The 18,153-nt window shown below is 45.4% G+C and overlaps 1 protein-coding gene across 1 annotated transcript in view; it reads left to right on the top strand.

Annotated features, from left to right (window-relative positions):
- Positions 1-6,075: 6,075 nt before the first annotated feature.
- The window catches only part of PRKCQ (protein kinase C theta), a 144,329-nt gene continuing 132,251 nt past the window's right edge, over positions 6,076-18,153 (top strand). The window contains exon 1 of the mRNA XM_070471940.1: positions 6,076-6,178. The gene's annotated coding sequence lies outside the window, so the exon portion shown is untranslated. The remainder of the gene's footprint in view (positions 6,179-18,153) is intronic.

Below are 18,153 nucleotides of genomic sequence, written 5' to 3'. Positions count from 1 at the left end.
CAGTAACTGGAGCACGCAGGCTCAGTAGCTGTGGCTCTTGGGCTCCAGAGCAGAGACTCAAAAGTTGTGGCATGGGGGTTAGTCGGTCCATCGCATCTGGAATCTTCCTAAGGGACTGAACCCATGTCCCCTGCACTGGCAGGCAGATTCTCATCCACTGTGCCACGAGAGAAGTCCCGGGGATGGCTTTTTAAAAGAAATGGTGCCTAAAGATTTCAGAGGGCCTCCCTGGTGGCCCAGTGGTAAAGAATCTACCTCCCAATGCAGAAGGCATGGGTTTGATCCCCGGGTCAGGAAGATCCAGTGGAAAAGGAAATGGCAACCCACTCCAGTATCCTTGCCTCGGAAATCCCATGGACAGAGGAGCCTGGCAGGCTACAGTCAGTGGAGTTGCAAATAGACACAACTTAATGATTAAACAACAACAAACAACAAGGATTTCAGAAGCCAAATCAAAACATGTTAGCAATATTATATCTTTATAACACTTTACCTTTAAAAAAAGGAAACACTTTCATGCTCAGTTCATTTTTTATGATATAATAATAATAGATTCTCAAGAAAAATGATTTGCTCTATACATTTACTGCATCATTATAGATTAAAATTTTTACTTGTTTTATATGGCTGTATTACTAAGTGGGCATTTTGATACATTCTAATTCACAAATTGGCCATCTACACACATGTTAACTCTTCTTAGAATGCTGTATTCATCAGGACATCCATAAACATACACAACTCTTTTACTGTTCAGAATTGGGCTATAATTTCAGCTCTTGCCTCTGTGTATAATGACAAAAATTAAGGCTCTGGGGGTCAAGAGACTATAAGTCAAACCATACCCTGCAGAATGAGTCTGGTAAGTCATTTATTTGCCCTCTGAGGTTCATCTGTCACTTCTGTGAAATGAAGAGGCTATTACTCATCTCAAGGGATTTGTTGTAAGAATCAAATTAAATAATTGAAACAAAGTGCTGGGCACCATGCCCGAACACATGCCATAAATGCACAGTAAGTGTTAGTCTGTGTTAGGTTCACTCACAGTCTCTTTCTTTTTTTAAAAAAATGTATTTATTTATTTGGCTGCTCCAGGTCTTAATTGTGGCACATGGGATCTAGTTGTCTGACCAGGGTTTGAACCAGGCCCCCTGCACTGGGAGTGCAGAGTCTGAACCACTGGACAACGAGGGACGTCCCCACCTCTTTCTTTAAATAGAGACATCACACCTACCTTCCCTACCTTGCCAAAGATTTTAAAATGAGCTTAAGATGACTGAGCCTGTATGAACATTGTTCCTTTTTTAATTCAGGGTAAATTTTGCATTCTTCTTTCACCACTCCCCTCGTGGTTTGGAAGAGTGGATATCAATCTTATTAACAACAGTAATCAAGGTTTACTTACTTCCCAAAGGCAGGACCAATTTTTGCTTCAGGGTTTAGAGCTCTCATGTGGCAATAAAATTTTTCTAATGTTTAATTATCCTCCCTCCCCCCCCACTTGCATGGCTAAATTTGGATTGAAAGGGAAAAAAAATCTCCCTTTCCCTTGTCCAAGCTGTGGATTTAAAATACCTGTTTAGGGGACTTCTCTGGTGGTCCAGAGGTTAAGACTTCCCCTTCTAGTGCAGGGGGCACAAGTTCAATCCTGGGTCGGGGAACTAAGATCCCATGTACCACATGGCACGGCCAAAAAAAAAAAAACCAAACACTTAAAAAACTACTACTACTACACTTTTTTATTAGTAGTAATGTTATTTTTGTTAAGGTATAGTTGATGTATAATATTATTTTCAGGTGTTACTGTTCAGTTGCTAAGTCATGTCTGACTCTTTGTGATCCCGTGGACTGCAGCACGCCAGGCTTCCCTGTCCTTTACTGTCTCCCAGAGTTTGCTCAAACTCATGTCCATGAAGTCAGTGATGCCATTCAATCATCTCATCCTCTGTTGACCCCTTCTCCTCCTGCCCTCAGTCTTTCCCAGCATCAAGGTCTTTTTCAATGAGTTGGCACTTTTTCAGGTGTCCAACATAGTGACTCAAAATTTTTATAGATTATACTCCATTTATAATTATTACAAAATAATGGTTATATTCCCTGTGTTGTACAATAAAATAGCTGTTTTTGCATATACCTCTTTTACCCATGGGACTTCCCAGGGAGTGCTAGCGGTAAAGAATCTGATTGCCAATGCTGGAGACATAAGAGACGTGGGTTCGGTCCCTGGATCAGGAAGATCCCCTGGAGGAGGGCATGGCAACCCACTCCAGTATTCTTGCCTGGAGAATCCCCATGGACAGAGGAGCCTGGCAGGCTACAGTCCACAGGGTCACAAAGGGTTGGACACAACTGAAATGACTTATTATTATCATAGCACACTTTTACCCATAGCTCCTAGAATAACTTTGACATTTTTCTGAACAAATTTACCCTAGACTCAATATGTTTATCAAATCTCCCATTAAGGTAGATCATTGTCTTCCAACTCCATGCTGATTCTTCTGGGGATTCAGGTGGATCACTTTACAAACTCCTCAAGAAACTGTCCAAACTGGTTTCCTCCAGGTGGTGACTTTCTGCAGAGGCAGAAGGGTCCTTGTGAAATTACCCTTTGTTCAAATTGCAGGGTCATATCCTTCTTTTCCCTAATGCTATCTTTCTCCAAATTAAGGCTCATAATAAAAATGCTTTCTCTCTTCAAAATGTACTCACCTATGTCTCATTCTTGGCTATGCTGGGTCTTTGTTGTTGTGCGGGCCTTCCCCTAGCTGCGGCAAACAGGGGCTACCCTCTAGGTGTGGTATGCAGGCTTGTCATCGTGGTGGCTTCTCTTGTTGGGGAGCACAGGCTCAGTACTTGTGATGCACAGGCTTAGTTGCTCCATGGCATGCTGGGATATTCCCAGACCAGGGATCAAACCTGTATCTCCTGCACTGGCAGGCTGATTCTTTACCAGGGAAGCCCCAGAACATTTTCTTTTTAATTTCAATCCTACATCCTTTACGGACGGTCAACTTCACAGAAGCATGCCAGAACTGGTCTCTTCTGGAGATAGACTATAATCACCCACCAGGTCCAAATTTAAAATGAAGAGATGTCTCAGGCTCCCTTTCACAAATCCTAAGTTGAAGGAAGATGGAATGCGGTATCTCCAGACATAAGACTCAAAAGCTAAGTCATTCATTCCTTCGCTCTGAATCCAGAGCAGGAGTCCCCCTCTTCCCCAGCTAAAGGGAATGGAAGCAGCTGCCGTTCAGGTGCTTCTCAGCACGATTCCAGGAAAGTCAAGAGCAGAAGCTGAAGTGGGAAAAGAAACACAGAACCAACCGAAAGCTCGAGTGTGTTTAACGTAAAGAGTGGAACCTCACCACCCACGTGCAAGCCCCCCCAGGAAATGCAGTTTCCTCTTCCAGGAAATAAAGGTGTGGAGAACTTCTGAGCAGCAGCCATCGATAAAAGGAGGAGACAGAGTCTGATACAAAACAGAAATGCCTTGCAGCCTAGGGAAGGAGAGGCCAGCTCTAGGCTACTGGGCTCAGAAAGGTCTGCAGGTATCTCTAGCACCTACATGGAATGAGAACAAAGAGGGATGCTTTCCCTTTTAGTTGATATTCAAGACAAAACAAAACAAAAACAAAACTCTTTCTAGACACATGATGAATACTGTTTTAAAAGATACAGTCTTCAAATGAATAGGTTTCTAATTGTAGGACTATATGGTTATATAGTAGAGTAGCATGTGTCTCCAGGGACCAATTGTCCCAAACAGAGAGAAGGGGAAAGTGGAGGGTATGGTCAAGGAATAGAGGCAGCATGCCAACAGTGCCTAAGGGGCTGCTTCCAACTGGCCTGAGTTGCAATCCTGGTTATGGCATTTGATTAGCCTTGTGGTCACAGGCAAGCTGCCTAATCCTTCTAAGCTGCACTATTCTCATCCCTAACATAGAGATAATGATGGTGACAGTGAGGATTTAATATCTACATCTTAAGATTTTTACGAGGATTATGTGAATAGTGCATCAAAAGTGCTCATCACAAAAATAATGAAAAAAAGTGCTCATCACAGTGACTAATAGATAGCACATGGTGATGATTATCATCATTATTATTTGAAACATTGTTTATTTTGGCTCTAGTTGCCAGGAGTGGGCGGGGGCTTATCACTGCAGTGGCTTCTCTTGTTGTGGGCACAGGCTCTAGGAGCTCTGGCTTCCGTAGCTGCAGTGCATGACCTCAGGAGTTGCGGATAGTGGACTCTCGAGCACAGGCTCAACAGCTGTGGTGCTAGGGCTTAGCTGCCCTACGGCATGTGGCATCTTCCTGGACCAAGAATCAAACCTGTGTCCCCTGCATTGGCTGGCAGATTCTTAACTACTGGACCACTAGGGAAGTCCTATTTGAAACTTTTTAAAAGCCACTAACTATTGACTAAATTAAGAAGACATAATACTTTCCCTTGAGTGCCTACTTGTATTGGGTTGACCAGGAATCTCGTTTGGGCTTTTCTATACCTCATTATGGAAATTTCTGGCCAACCTAATACTTAAGCCCTTTCTCAAATGGTCAGTGAAAACTCCAGCCATGAAGAATGGGTGGGTTTGCTGTCTCCTAGGCCCCGAAGCCTCTGGTGGCCTGCCATCTGTCTTCTGTGTAAGAAGCCGTGTTGAAGATGACTGGGAGAGAACCAAGGGGCAGGTATCTTGAACCAGGAGGTTTCTCTCTGGCAGTCTGCAGAGAGAAGCCAGGCCTCTTTCTGCTTCTGTCACCTCGTTCTCAGCCATAGATACATTTTCCTACTAAACCTCAACAGCAAATATACAATGAGCACTACTGTGTGCCAGGCTCTGGTGATGTCAACACAGCTGAGGTTCTCCCACCATCACACCTCTTGACTATGACCTTCCAGGGGTGGCAGCCTCTCTGTTGGATGATCCTGGCCTAAGGGTCCGTTCCATGCTGTTAGATACTGATAAATGCCCAAGAGGGCCTACTCCTCGGGGAATGTGTTTTTATCTTTAAAAGGTATGTGTGTTTGCTCAGCAGAGTTCATCCAGATTAGGAGAACAAGCCAGCATATCTGACTTCCCAGCCCCCGCCTGCCATCTGACTTCCCAGCCCCTGCCTGCCACAAGGCAGAAATGGGAACTAAGTCACCAGATCCTCTTGGGCCTCAGGTTTCTTTTCATCTTTAAAAGTTTGGAACTAGCTGTAGTCTGAGGTCTTTTTCAGCTGACAGTCTATACTTCCGTGATCAGAAGCCAGCTGATCCAAGCTGAGGCTCTTCCATACCTTTTTAATCTCCCTCTCAAAAAAAAAAAAAAAAAAAAGGCGGGGGGGAGGGGAGAGGAGAGAGAAGAAAAGGACTATTGTTCTATTTCTTAAACTAATCTGGGTTTAGTATATTAGAGCAACAAGCACTTTAACCAAGTACATTTCAATCATTTTGCGTAATAATTCAGAGGGAACGGCCCTGCAGTGCTGGTAACGAGTAGTCTACCCTGAATGAAAAATTAATTCTCTAGAGCACAGAACAAAAGCACCCCACTCATCCTCAGTATGACCATCAGGGCCAGCAGTCAGGCGTGAAATCCTTCCAATGACGACGGCACGGATAAGACTTTACATTGCAGCTTCAAGGGCTGTCAAGTTTAAAGCAATGAACTTAGGAAATGATACCAAAAAAAGGTGCAGAAACAAAGTCGGAGGTAGGGTTATCCAGCACCAAATCTTTCTCAGGTGGGGCATTTTAAAAGAACAGGGTTCACCAGCCCTTTCTAGTGGAAAGGCTGGCAAACAGAAGTTTGTGTGTGTGTGTGTGTTTTAATCTGATGACCTTGATCCTTCCCGTGGGAAGGCTCGTTTCGCTTTTCGGTTGGGTTAGATGGAGAGTCACGTGGTCCCGGGTGCCTCTGCCCGCGCGCAGCTCAGCATCCCCGGCGCGGGGATGGGACCAGGTCTCGGGGCCGGAGCCGCTGCGAGCGGAAGCGCGGGGCGCAGCGCGGGGCGGGTCCCGGAGGAGAGCGGCGCGCGGCGGGCGGTGCGCGGGCCGCGGCTCCGGGGCGGGCGTCCGGGCAGCCGGCTCGGCGGCGGGGCCTCGGGGTGACGAGCGCCCCCTGGCCCGCGCCGCCCGTGCCCGCGCCGCCGCCCAGCCGCGCGCTCTGACCGCCGCCACCGGCAGGTAGGTCCCCGCGCGGGTCGCCGACCGACCGGGAGGGCAGGGCGCCCTGCGACGGGCGCGGGGAGGGGGGCGGCCACCCGACTCGGGCTCCGAGCAGGCCCAGGACGGGGCGAGCGGCAGGACGGTGAACTCGGAAAGGGCGACAAGCGCCGCAAACTTTGGGTCTCGTTTCCGTGGTTTGTGGCGCGCGGGACGCCGGGGATGCGCGGACCTTGGCCGGGCTGGGGCGCCTCCGCTTCCTCCTGGGCTTTTCTCTCACCTAAACTGCGGGGTGGGAGGGAGGGAAGGAAGACGGTGGCGGAAAGTTTACTGTTTCCCGCACGCCCTGGGAAGGAGAGGTGTGTGATGGGGTGGCAGCCTGTCCACGGAGGAAAATCAAGTTTTCTTGGCGTTTGCTCGAGAAGCAGAGCAACACTCACTTCTGAACTAAGCCAAGTTTCTTTCCAGGGGCCTGGGGCCGGTTTTGATCGGTGTCAGAAAACAAAACAAAAAACTGGTGCTCAATCCTGTAATCTTGGGATGAGAGTGTTTTTCAGCTTTGGGGGCCACACGTTAAGAAACTCGAACTAGTGCCTTTATTTTATTCGGTTCTCAAGAGCTCGGGTTATCAGTGTGAAATGTACCTTTCATGCTGACGACTCGGCGTTCCCTGCGGGCGGGCGCGCCTGGATGAAGACAAGCTCTGAGGCGGGCTCACCTGGGAGATGCTGGGGTTTCTGCAAGGAGAAAGCTTTGTCCCTGGGCTTGTTCTGCTCAGAGTGGTGCTGATAAAAAGATGATTCAGTGGTGGACCGAGCTGACCCGGAGGGGGCTCGGTGACACGAGGAGGAGAATGAGAAGGCGCCTCTCTCCTCGTCCGTGGAATGGTCCATCCCCAGGTATGGACAGCGTGCAGGTCCCTTTCTGAACACAGACCTGGTTGTTGCTCCCCTTACGTTGTTCTCTAGAAGCTGTGACCACCACCGTCCTTTCCCGGTGCGGAAATTTGATAGACAAGCCCTATTAGTAAAATGGTGGTGCTCCACTCCCACCCCACACCCCAATCCTGTGAATCACCATCTTCATTTCCCCCCTGAACTTATCTTTTAACTCTTGTAAAATGGCAGTCTCACTTCTCACTGCCAGTGCTTTAATCTATTTTTTTAAAAAAATGCTGTGTCTCCTAGGAAGGAGGATGACATTTACTAATTTGGTTGCAAATTACTTCTGGAGTTGGTGCGTGGCTGTTTAGAATCCCTCGGAGATCAGCACCATTGTTTGAAGCAGGTGTCTGCGGCAGACTCTTCTTAGTCTTTCTCATGTTGATTGAACGTACATATATTTAAAGATGTGGCATAGGAAGAGCTTCTAAAACCTTCAAAGCCTCAGCTGTGGAACTCCTCCAAGTTAGCAATTAAGTCTAAATTAAGTTGGTTTGTTTGGGGTTTTTTTTCCGCCCCCCTCTCTCATAAACTTTTTCTGATTTCAAGAGCGACCTGTCCCCATCACCAGCCTTTGTTTCGGCCCTCTGTGATTTTTCTTGTAAGCTTTTAAAATGTAAACTTCCAGGGAGGACTCTCGTCACCACCCTACGCCTTGTCGTGTTCACTTCCGCCACCGTCTTGTTCAGCGGTGGCTTGGGATGGCAGGTGGCTCATGGGCAAGCTTCTTTGTCCTCCCAGATCCTTCTCCCTTCTGCAGAAATTCGCTGTTGTCTGTTTGAAAGATACATAGGCCAGTGACTAGAACTTTCTCTTGTTGAGGTGCCCCTGGCCTTTCATTTATGCAGAGATATTGTTCAGTTAGTCACACCTTGGTCCTTCAGATCACAAAGGTGCCTTTCAACGCTGAAATGAGCTTTCTCTTGTTTGTAGTAGGTTCATGGGGTGGGGGTGGGGGGCTCTCTGGATTAGCCCATTCATCTCTGGCCATTTCTATAAAGGTCCCTCTTGCAGCTGTAATATATTCCCTCTCTTCTACGGAAAAGAGGAAATTCTTCTGTGTAGTGAGTCTGGTGTTTTACCTGAAATTCCATGTGGACTGGGTCCAGGATTTTTTTTTTTTTTTTTTTTTGAGAATGTGGCCTTATGGTACAAATCTGTAACTGGCATTCAGGAGTAAAGCTCCACAAAATCTCCTTACAATGTGGAATTTGATGACAGGACATTTGCCTTCCTTTTAAAATAGGAATTGGAATTAGTACTACCTGTTCCAAATGCATTTGCTGAGGAGATTGTGTTGCTTGCCCCTAAAAGTATTGTTGATGAGGTCATCTAATATAACTGTTAATAAGGATTTTTTGATTTCAGATGGCATCCTTTTTATAGGGTTCAATCTTTTATCATTTTTCCCATGTAATTTTCACAAATCATTTCATTAAAATAAAAAAAAGGTTATATGATAAAAAGGCCCAGAGAGCACAGATGTGTCATGTGAATTCACATTTTGATAAGTTTGTTGCCCCAAATCAGATTGTAATTATAAGCAAGGGAATTAGTCTTTTGACAACATATATAATATTAAATTCATTCTATCTGTTTCTGTCCATTAGTTTGGAAATTTAAATTTCTTGTTTTCAAGCAGTCGTGCATCCTGCTTTGCTTTTTAATACCTATTCTAGCTATCAAGGCAGAAGTTAGGAGCAAATCATAGAAAAACATGATGTTGAGGTAAAAAGATTAATTATGAGGTGTTTCCTTGCAATAATGGAAACCTCTTTCATTATTTTAACCTGTCAACCCTTTGTACATGATTATTCCCATTGCTCTGTCATCTGAGGATATCTTTGAGACAGAATGAGAACCAGAAGTTTCTGAAATTAGGAATAGCACAGCCAAAGCCTGGAATCATAGATTTCTGCTCTGGGATTAAATTAGCAGATGTTCAAAGCCACTCACTCTGGCAGTACATACTCTACAGGCCAGTGTTACCTTTTGATTTTTTTCTTTGTTTGGTTTAAAAAAATTTTTTTATTGGTGTCTTGTTGATTTACAGTTTTGCTGGTTTCAGGTGCATAGCATAGTGATTCAGTTTACATGTAAATGTATCTATCCTTTTTCAGATTCTTTACCCGTATAGGTATTGAGTCTAGTTCCCTGTGTTATACAGTAGGTCCTTGCTGATTATTTGTTATACATTAGTGTGTGTGTGTTAATCCCAAGCTCCTAATGGATCCCTCCACCCCACCCCCGGCATTTCCCATTTGGTAACCATAAGTTTGTTTTCGAAATCTGTGAGTCTGTTTCTGTTTTGTAAATAAGCTCATTTATATAACTTTTTTAAAAATTATAACTTTTGAATTAAGCTGATCCTATTTATGGTAATCAGAGCCAACAAAAGCAGTAAGACATGATTTATTGATGTATTAGTATTTATAATTTATGGACCAGATATTATATGGCACATAATTTTACTTGTATTTGGTAAACATTAGTCTCATTTAATCTTTGCAAAGTTTTTATAAATTTGATATCACCCTCATTGTCATTATCCTTGTTAGCATTCGCATTTTGCAGTTGGGGAAATTGAGGCTGAGGGAGGTTGAGTCACTTGCCCAGCTCTTAATAGCTGATAACTGGTAGAATCGAGCATGTGTGATTGCCACGCCTTGCCAAAAACCACAGAGCTGGATAACCTAGCAAGTAAATGTTGTAAATTGTGATAAAAATACACCTGACAAAATCTGCCATCTTAGTCACTTTAAATTTTAAACAGGTCAGTGGCGCTGAGTATATTCACACCGTCACGCAGCCGTCACCACCATCCCCCTACAGAGCTCTGTTCATCTTGCAAAACTGAAACTGTCTACCCATTAAACAGTCAACTCCCCGTCCCCCTTCCTCCAGCCCTGGGAACCTCCTTTCTACCTTCTATCTCTGAATTTGGCTACTCTAGGTCCCTTGTATAAATGGAATCATACAGTATTTGTCTCTTTCTGAGTTGCTTGTTTTACTAAGCTTAAGGTCCCTCAGGTTCATCTGTGTTGTAGCCTGTCAGAACTTCCTTTCTTCTTAAAGGCTGAATAATATTCCATCGTATCTACCGTCGGTTCAATGGACATGAGTTTGAGCAAACTCCAGGAGTTGGCGAAGGACAGGGAAGCCTGGTGTGCTGCAGTCCATGGGGTCCCAAAAGTTGGACATGACTGGGCAGCTGAGCGACAGTCTCTCCCATGATGTATCTACCACATTTTGTTTATCCACTCACCTGTTCATGGTTGTTTGGGTTGCTTCCACATTTTGGCTTACGAATAAGGCTACTGTGAATATGAGTATAAAACTCTCTCTTCAGATCTCTGCTTTAAATACTTTTGGCTGTATACCCAGAAGTGGAATTGCTGGATTAGGTGATAGTTCTATGTTTAGTTTTTTGAGGAGCCACCACACTGTTTTCTGTGGCGACTGCACCATGTTACATTTCCACCAACAGTGCGGGAGGGTTTCACTGTCTCCATCCGCGCCCATACTCTTCCTTTCTGTTTGTTGATTGTTGCCATTCTAATGATGTGAGATGGTAACCACTTAACATTTTACCAAACCATTTGGTGCCCCACCTCAGGGGTTCATGGGATGCTGCTGCTTCTGAATTCATTATTTTTTTTTCCTATCTCATCCTGTACTTACGTCCCTTTCTATTTTTTTCCTCTCTGTTTCTTTTAACCTTGAAACACCCCAGACTTACAGAAAAGCTATAATTACAGTACAAAGGGGAAAATCCTTTTACCCTTTTAACCCTACTGATGATGTCTAAATAAGTTGCTGACCGGATGCCCCATCACCTTATCAGTTCTTTCGTGTGTATTTCCTACAAACAGGAACATTCTCCCCCAGAAGCAGAGAATAGCCACAAAATTAGGAAATGAAGTTAGTATGTCTCTTTCTTTAGTGCAGAATAACTGGAGGACTTACGACTCCAGCATTTCCTGCAGGACTAGGGAAGCCATGGGCAGAAGGGCTTCTGCCTTCTAGAGAGGGCTGCCCCTACTTACATGAAGCACCTTGTGGTTTAGCAATGAGTGGTTGTCGAGAATCGGGTAAGCGTGGCATTCATTGTAATGATGCTAAATGTGCAGAACAGACCCTTTGCAGATAATTAAAGGTTATCTTCTTGTATGTGACCAAAACAAGACAAATTCCCAGGACAGTGGAGAAAACCAGAAAGTTGACGGTTGTGCTTTCATCCACCAAGTTTTTGTTGGGGGCCTCAGAGCCACACACTGTGCTGTGTAACCATGGACGAGATGCAGCTAGGTAAAGGGGAAATTCTGAGTGTGATGATTTCATCATGCATTAAGTCAGTTTATAATATTACCATGCACAACTGTGTTACAGATTCATTTGTTTCCCCTTCGCTAGTACAAACTCCAAAAAGGCTGGCATTGGCCTGTAGCCCTTTTCCCAGCACCTACAGCAGGACTGGTGCCCAGTGAGCCCCCAGTGAACCCCCAGTGCAGAATGAATGTGCACGTGCTGTACTGGGCACACACGTGGTGCCAAGGGAACGCTAGATCTGGGATGCCTGGGAAGGCATCCGGAGACAATGGCAGCTCAGCTGAGCCCTGCAGTGCGGGTGAGGGTGTTTTGGAAGGTGGGATTGCATTTTAGGATGGCCTGTGAGCATGACATCCTAGTAAAGCAAAGGACAAACCCTGTCTGGTTTGAGCACAGCAGTGAAGGAGGAGAACGGGGTGAGCCCAGATGCTTCCCTCTCAAAGTGTGTTGATCACTACCACATCAACTACCGCTCTGTAGTTGAAAGTACAAAGAGTGGACCCTTAATCACCCTTGGCTAGCCTACCCTGTTACCGTCTCTAGCCCTCTGCGTTGTTCACCCTGGGCATATGCTAAAATAAGTATCTAGCCGGTAGAGTCTTGTTGCCAAGGTATGGGTGAGTTTCCAAAGCAAGCCAGGCGCTGAGAAGTCACAGTCAGATGACTCTTCACAGCCCAGGTGAGCAAGAGGCCGAGTCTTTCATGAAAGTCAGCTGACATGTCTTTCTTGCAGTTTGGGGAGAAATTCATGTCAGCTGTGTGGTAGCGTTTTTAGAGCAGTAGTTTTCAACTTTTTCCATTCTGTGGTCTGTTAATGTACTGTTTGCAGTGATATAGAGATGGGCCTCTCATCTAGTGTTTTTTAAACTGCACAGCACAATCATTATTGGATTGTGAGATTTGCGTTGCGTTGCAACAAGCAAATCTTTAAACATGAAATGGAACAGAAAAGACTAGCATGCATTTCACATAGCAAGAGTAAATAAGTCATGAAATTTGGGATCATGGAGTTTGGGACATGTGTTTTATGATCATCATAGACCTATGACCTTTAGTTTTCTGTAATGTTCCTTTAGAATCGTACACACTCTGGCCCGGAGGGAGACAGAGGAAAGTGATATTGGTGGAGTGAGCATCATGCCAGGAGTCTGGGATATGTGAGACCATTTTCTCCTAAAGTCCTGCCCAATGAGTGGCTCATCCACAGTTTACAGAGATGCTGCGGTGGGGAAAGGTCAAGAATCTTCATCAAGAGTCCCACAACAAATGACTAGCTGTGAACTCTGATCTCATGGCTCCCAATTTAAGCTCCATGGGTTGATTTTTCTGCCTCCGTGAGTTATATTCCCAAAGTTTGTGCATCAGTTGGCTGCTTGGGGAAGATGTCATCTCAGGGGGAGAGTCTTATAATCAGATTCCACGTTTGTTAAGAAGAATACGGACTTTGGGATGTGCCCTGTAAGCTTCTTAAGGGGAAAAAAAAAATCACTTAGAAAAAAAATAGTATTGATTCAACAACAGACCAGAGATTGTGGGGCCTGAAGTCAACAAAGATGAAAACAGCCCCTCCGCCCTCCGCTTGAAGCTCCCCCCACCCCCACACCCCAGGCTGGGAGGGGCAGCTTGGGTGGGGCCACATGAGGTGATGTGCTTTTCTTTCCAAAGCTGGGGTCCCCAGGTTCACAGCTGAGTCCCCTCGTCTCCTTCTCCCGGTGCAGAGCCAGAGGCTGCTGCGCTTCTACTGGACAGAATCCTGTAACTGCGAATTCGTGGCATCGGGGCTCTGATTTCCAGCGTCAGCCAGGCCTTCCCTCAGACTTTGCCTGGACCACTCCCTCCCCCTGTACAATACAGCAACCATTTCAGACCGTCTCCTGCTGCCACCATCCCCTCAGCCTGCTTCGCTGAGAAAACAGGAGTTTCCCTGATAAAAACAGCCTAACTCTGTGATGACAGGGCTCCATGCCCAGCTCTGTCTGGATCTTCCCTCCCATCCTTCCCGTCTTTTATGATAAAAAAAAACCCAGAAGTCTCACCTTCTAAGGTTCATCCTCCACTGACGCTCTGGATTCCATTTCTTCCTCCTCCGTGGAAGGAGGAGGAATCTCATTCTCTTGATTATCTTGTTCTGCATCTGTATTCCCCCCCTCCCCGCCCCATGCCTGGTCCTACCTCACTGCACAAGCATGCTGAAACCCCTTCCTTCTCAGAAGAAGAAGGCCATCCTTCCTCACCTTCCTCCAACCATGTCCTCTTCTTTCCTCCTCTTCTCAACCAGCCTCCTTAAACTGTCCTCTGCCCCCTGCTCTGTCCTCACTCCGTGTCATGGCCACAGACATCTGGCTCTGTTGCCTCTGGGAATCTAACACATTCATGCTCCCTTTTGCTTGATTGTTGTTCAGCTGCTAAGTTGAGTCTGACTCTTTGCAGTCCCATGGACTGTAGCCCACCAGGCTCCCCTATCCGTGGGTTTTTCTAGGCAAGAATACTGGAGTGGGTTGCCATTTCCTCCTCCAGGGGATCTTCCTGAAACAGAGATTAATGGCAGATTCTTTACCACTGAGCCACCAGGGAAGCCCTCCCTTTTGCTGACCGTTGCTCAATCCACTCTTTTCTTCCTTGACCTCTCTGCAGCAGATGGTGTCCTGAGCACCTCTACATTCTTGGAGCAACACCTTCATCCCACCCCTGCTTCTCATTCTCCTTCCTTCCCCTCTTCTGCTTTGCAAGCTCCTGCTCTCCCTCCTTTCCCGTGGAAGGTTGATGTTCCTCTGGATTCTCACTCCGTGGGTAACCTCATGCCTCACTGACCTGAACAGCCATTCCCTTGCTGACCACTCCTAACGGTGACCTCTCCAGAGTCCTTTCATGGCTGCTAAATGGGTGCATCTAATACCACATGCCTCAGACTGCTTGCATGGTCTTCCCCTTTCTCTTCCCACAAGATAACCTCCTTCCCATTCTTTTCTGTCTCTGGCGCTGTGTCACCTGTTCTTGCGCGAGCAGAAATCTGGATGTTTTCCTTGACTCCTCACCACCTCAGCGTACCCCAAGCCACGTTCTGGTAGATGCACACCCCTACATATCTTTTTATTCCATCCACCTTTTTCCGCCCCCACTCAGGTCACCAGCATCTCTCTTCTGGATCACCGCCAGAACCTCCTCCCTGGTCCCTGTTACTGTGGGTTGTTCTGCACCACGCAGCTGGGAGGATCCTGGTAGGACCCAGATCTGAGCTTGTCACTCCTTGCTTTATTTACTTACTTGTTTATATTGTAGTGGTTTTTGCCATCCATTGATGTGAATCAGCCGTGGATTTACATGTGTTCCCCATCACTCCTTGCGTTAAACTCTGCACTGGCTACCCAGTGTTATTTTGAATGAAACCTGGACTCTGTAACATGAATGAGTTGTTGTTCAGTTGCTGAGTTGTGTCTGACTCTTTGCGACCCCATGGACTGCGGCACACCAGGCTTCCCTGTCCTTCACCATCTCCTGGAGTTTGCTCAGACTCATGTCCACTGAGTTGGTGATGCTGTCTAACCATCTCATTTTCTGCTGCCCTCGTCTCCAATGAATATCCAGGGTTGATTTCCTTTAGGATCGGCTGGTTTGATCTCTTGCTGTCTAAGGGACTCTCAAGAGTCTTCTTCAACACCACAGTTTGAAAGCATGGATTCTTTGGTGCTCAGCCTTCTTTCTGGTCCAACTCTCAGGTCCATACATGACTACTGGAAAAACCGTAGCTTTGACTATTCGGACCTTGTTGGCAGTGATATCTGCTTTTTAATAGGCTGTGTAGGTTTGTCACAGCTTTCCTTTGAAGGAGCAAGCGTCTTTTAATTTCATGGCTGCAGTCACCACCCGCAGTGGGTTTGGAGCAGAAAATCATTTGGTGCAGAAAATAAAAATGTCTGCATGAGTGGGATCATCAACTCAGCACGTTTTGCCTGTGGGTCTCTGGAATTACCTAGATACATTCTACTAGAAGTTCAGAGTTGAAGGTGATGGGAAACATTTTATGTGCTTAAAGACAACTTCTTACAAGGGAGAAACTCTGTCTCCCCATCCCTGTGGTGGGCTTTTCTTTTCACCCTCCCAGTTTCTCACCTTGCTGAGAAATGCCAGTAATGAAAGGAAAAGAGACTGAGTTAAGGATGATAAGGAAATAAAAAGTAATACTGAGATATTCCAAAATTTCCCCCTACAAGCAAATGGATGAGGCGGGGGTAAACATTGAATGCAAATAAACAGAGAGCTCAAAATTATTTTAGTAAAAAGAAAATGTGAAAGGATAAAAGAGGTTAAAATTTAATAAAACGATGTTTTTAGGATCTTTCAGAACAAAATCATCATCATCTTAAGCTTCATTAAGAAAGATAAAAAGATAAAAAAGATCAAAAGTGAAGGATGAAGTTCAAGAGTTAGGATGATAAAGTCCTGCCAAAAATTTAAATAATTGAGAGCATTCAAAGAAAAATGTCTTAAAAGTAAAGAGTAATAAATTCGTTTTAAAAAATATTTTTATTGGAATATAGATGCTTTACAATGCTGTGTTTGTGCTGTAAGCAAAGTGATTCAGCTACACATGTACATCCATCTCCTCTTTTGGGGCTTCTTCCCCATTTAGGTCACCAAGTTGAGTAGAGTTCCCTGTGCCATATAGTAGGTTCTCAGTAGTTACCTGTTTATACAGAGTAGTGTGTGTATATGTCAAAGGGTCTGACCCAACTCAGCGACTGAACAGCAACATGTCAGTCCCAATCTATCAGTTCATCCCACCCCTACTCCCCGCCTTGGTATCCTTCCATTTCTTCCCTTCATCTGTGTCTCTACTTCTGCTTTGCAAATATGATCATCTAAGAGTCATAAAGGAGATCAGTCCTGGGTGTTCATTGGAAAGACTGATGTTGAAGCTGAAACTCCAATACTTTGGCCACCTGATGCAAAGAGCTGACTCATTTGAAAAGACCCTGATGCTGGGCAAGATTGAAGGCAGGAGGAGAAGGGGATGACAGAGGAGGAGATGGTTAGATGGCATCACCGACTCAATGGACATGCGTCTGGGTAAACTCTGGGAGTTGGTGATGGACAGGAAGCCCTGGCATGCTGTAGTTCATGGGGTCGCAAAGAGTTGGACACGACTGAGCAGCTGAACTGAAGAGTCATAAATTCTGTAGGGAAACGGTCCCCAACCATTTTGGCACCAGTGGTTTTGTGGAAGACAGTTTTTCCATGGACCAGGAAGTCAGGTGGATGGTTTCAGGATGATTCAAGAGCATTACATTTTTTGTGTCCTTTATTTCTGATCTAATGCCTCTGATCTGACAGAGGTACCAGTCTGCGGCCCAGAGTTTGGGGGCCCTTGCTTTAGGGGACTTACTGAAAGGTAGAATAACCAAAAATATGAAGCCAGAGGAGAAAAACACATAATCTTTTAAAGAAGATTAAAAATAAATCCCAGCAATAATACAATGAGCACTTGCATGGGTTCCCAACAGCTAGTAAGCCATGGCTAAAACAATGTTAAGACGGGAGCTTAGGGTTTGAGCTTATACCTCAAAAGCTTATACTTCAGTAGGATTTTAGAGGCAATTTTTAGGGTACACTTCTGCGTGGATGCCATCATGTTTTGGGGAAAATGTTCTGTGTGTTCTACAGGGACGGTTCCATCCTGGATGGGTGGATGTGGGGGGAGGTCACACCAGGGCAACTGAAGAGTTATGCTTATCTTTGTCTGCTGAATAAGGGAGATGCTTTTAACTGTGGGAGGCTCACCATCCTTGCCCTCCAGAGCTCAACGGAGTCTTCACCCCAAGCATTCTGCTTTCCTCTGGGAAGGGAGAAGAGCAGGTGGTACCCAGGTTTCCTCACCTTGTTCATGGAGTCTTTTCTCCACCAGGGTTCATTTAGCGATTATCCAGGAGAGAGTCCTTTTCTGTTACATCTTTTCTGTGTAGCTTGTATGTGTTTCTTCTCCCTCTTCTGCTTTCTCATGTCTCTGGGGATTTGTGATTCTACCTGGCTCATAAACAGAGCTCAATAACAATATTTTTTCTAATTTTTATATATTTGGCTACACTGGATATTACTTGTGGCATGTGGAATCTTTAGTTGCAGCATTTAGACTTATAGTTGAGGTAGGTGGGATTTAGTTCCCTGATCAGGGATCGAACCCAGATCCCCTGAATCAGGAGCAAGGACTCTTAGCCACTGGACCGACAGGGAAGTCCCAATAATGATACTGTAATTCAGTTATTATCTCCTGAGAAAGCTTGCTCAAAGACCTTGTTGTTGTTGTTGTCAGTTGCTAAGTTGTGTCTTACTTTTTGTAACTCCATAGACTGTAGCACGCTAGGCTTCCCTGTCCTTCACTATCTCCCAGAGTTTGCTCAAACTCACGTCCATTGAGTCAGTGATGCCATCCAACCATTTCATCCTCTGTCACCCCCTTCTCCTCCTGCCCTCAATCTTTCCCAGCATCAGGGTCTTTTCCAGCGAGTCAGCTCTTCGCATCAGGTGGCCAAAGTATTGGAGCTTCAGTTTCAGCATCAGTCCTTCTAATGAATATTAAGGGTTGATTTCCTTTAGGATGGACAGATACCAAGTCTTCTATTTCCTTCTTTTTCTTAAACTCTCAGCACAGAGCTCAGACTGCATCTTCACTTGCGGAAGCTAGGACATCTCCTCATCAGAGAATAGATTTTATTTTTCTCTCATTGTCAG

The sequence above is a fragment of the Odocoileus virginianus genome, chromosome 9 (genome assembly GCF_023699985.2).
Source record: "Odocoileus virginianus isolate 20LAN1187 ecotype Illinois chromosome 9, Ovbor_1.2, whole genome shotgun sequence".
NCBI classification, from domain to species: Eukaryota; Metazoa; Chordata; class Mammalia; order Artiodactyla; family Cervidae; genus Odocoileus; species Odocoileus virginianus.
The sequence above is the reverse complement of the archived record's forward strand: the minus strand, read 5'-3'. Positions and strand labels throughout refer to the sequence as shown.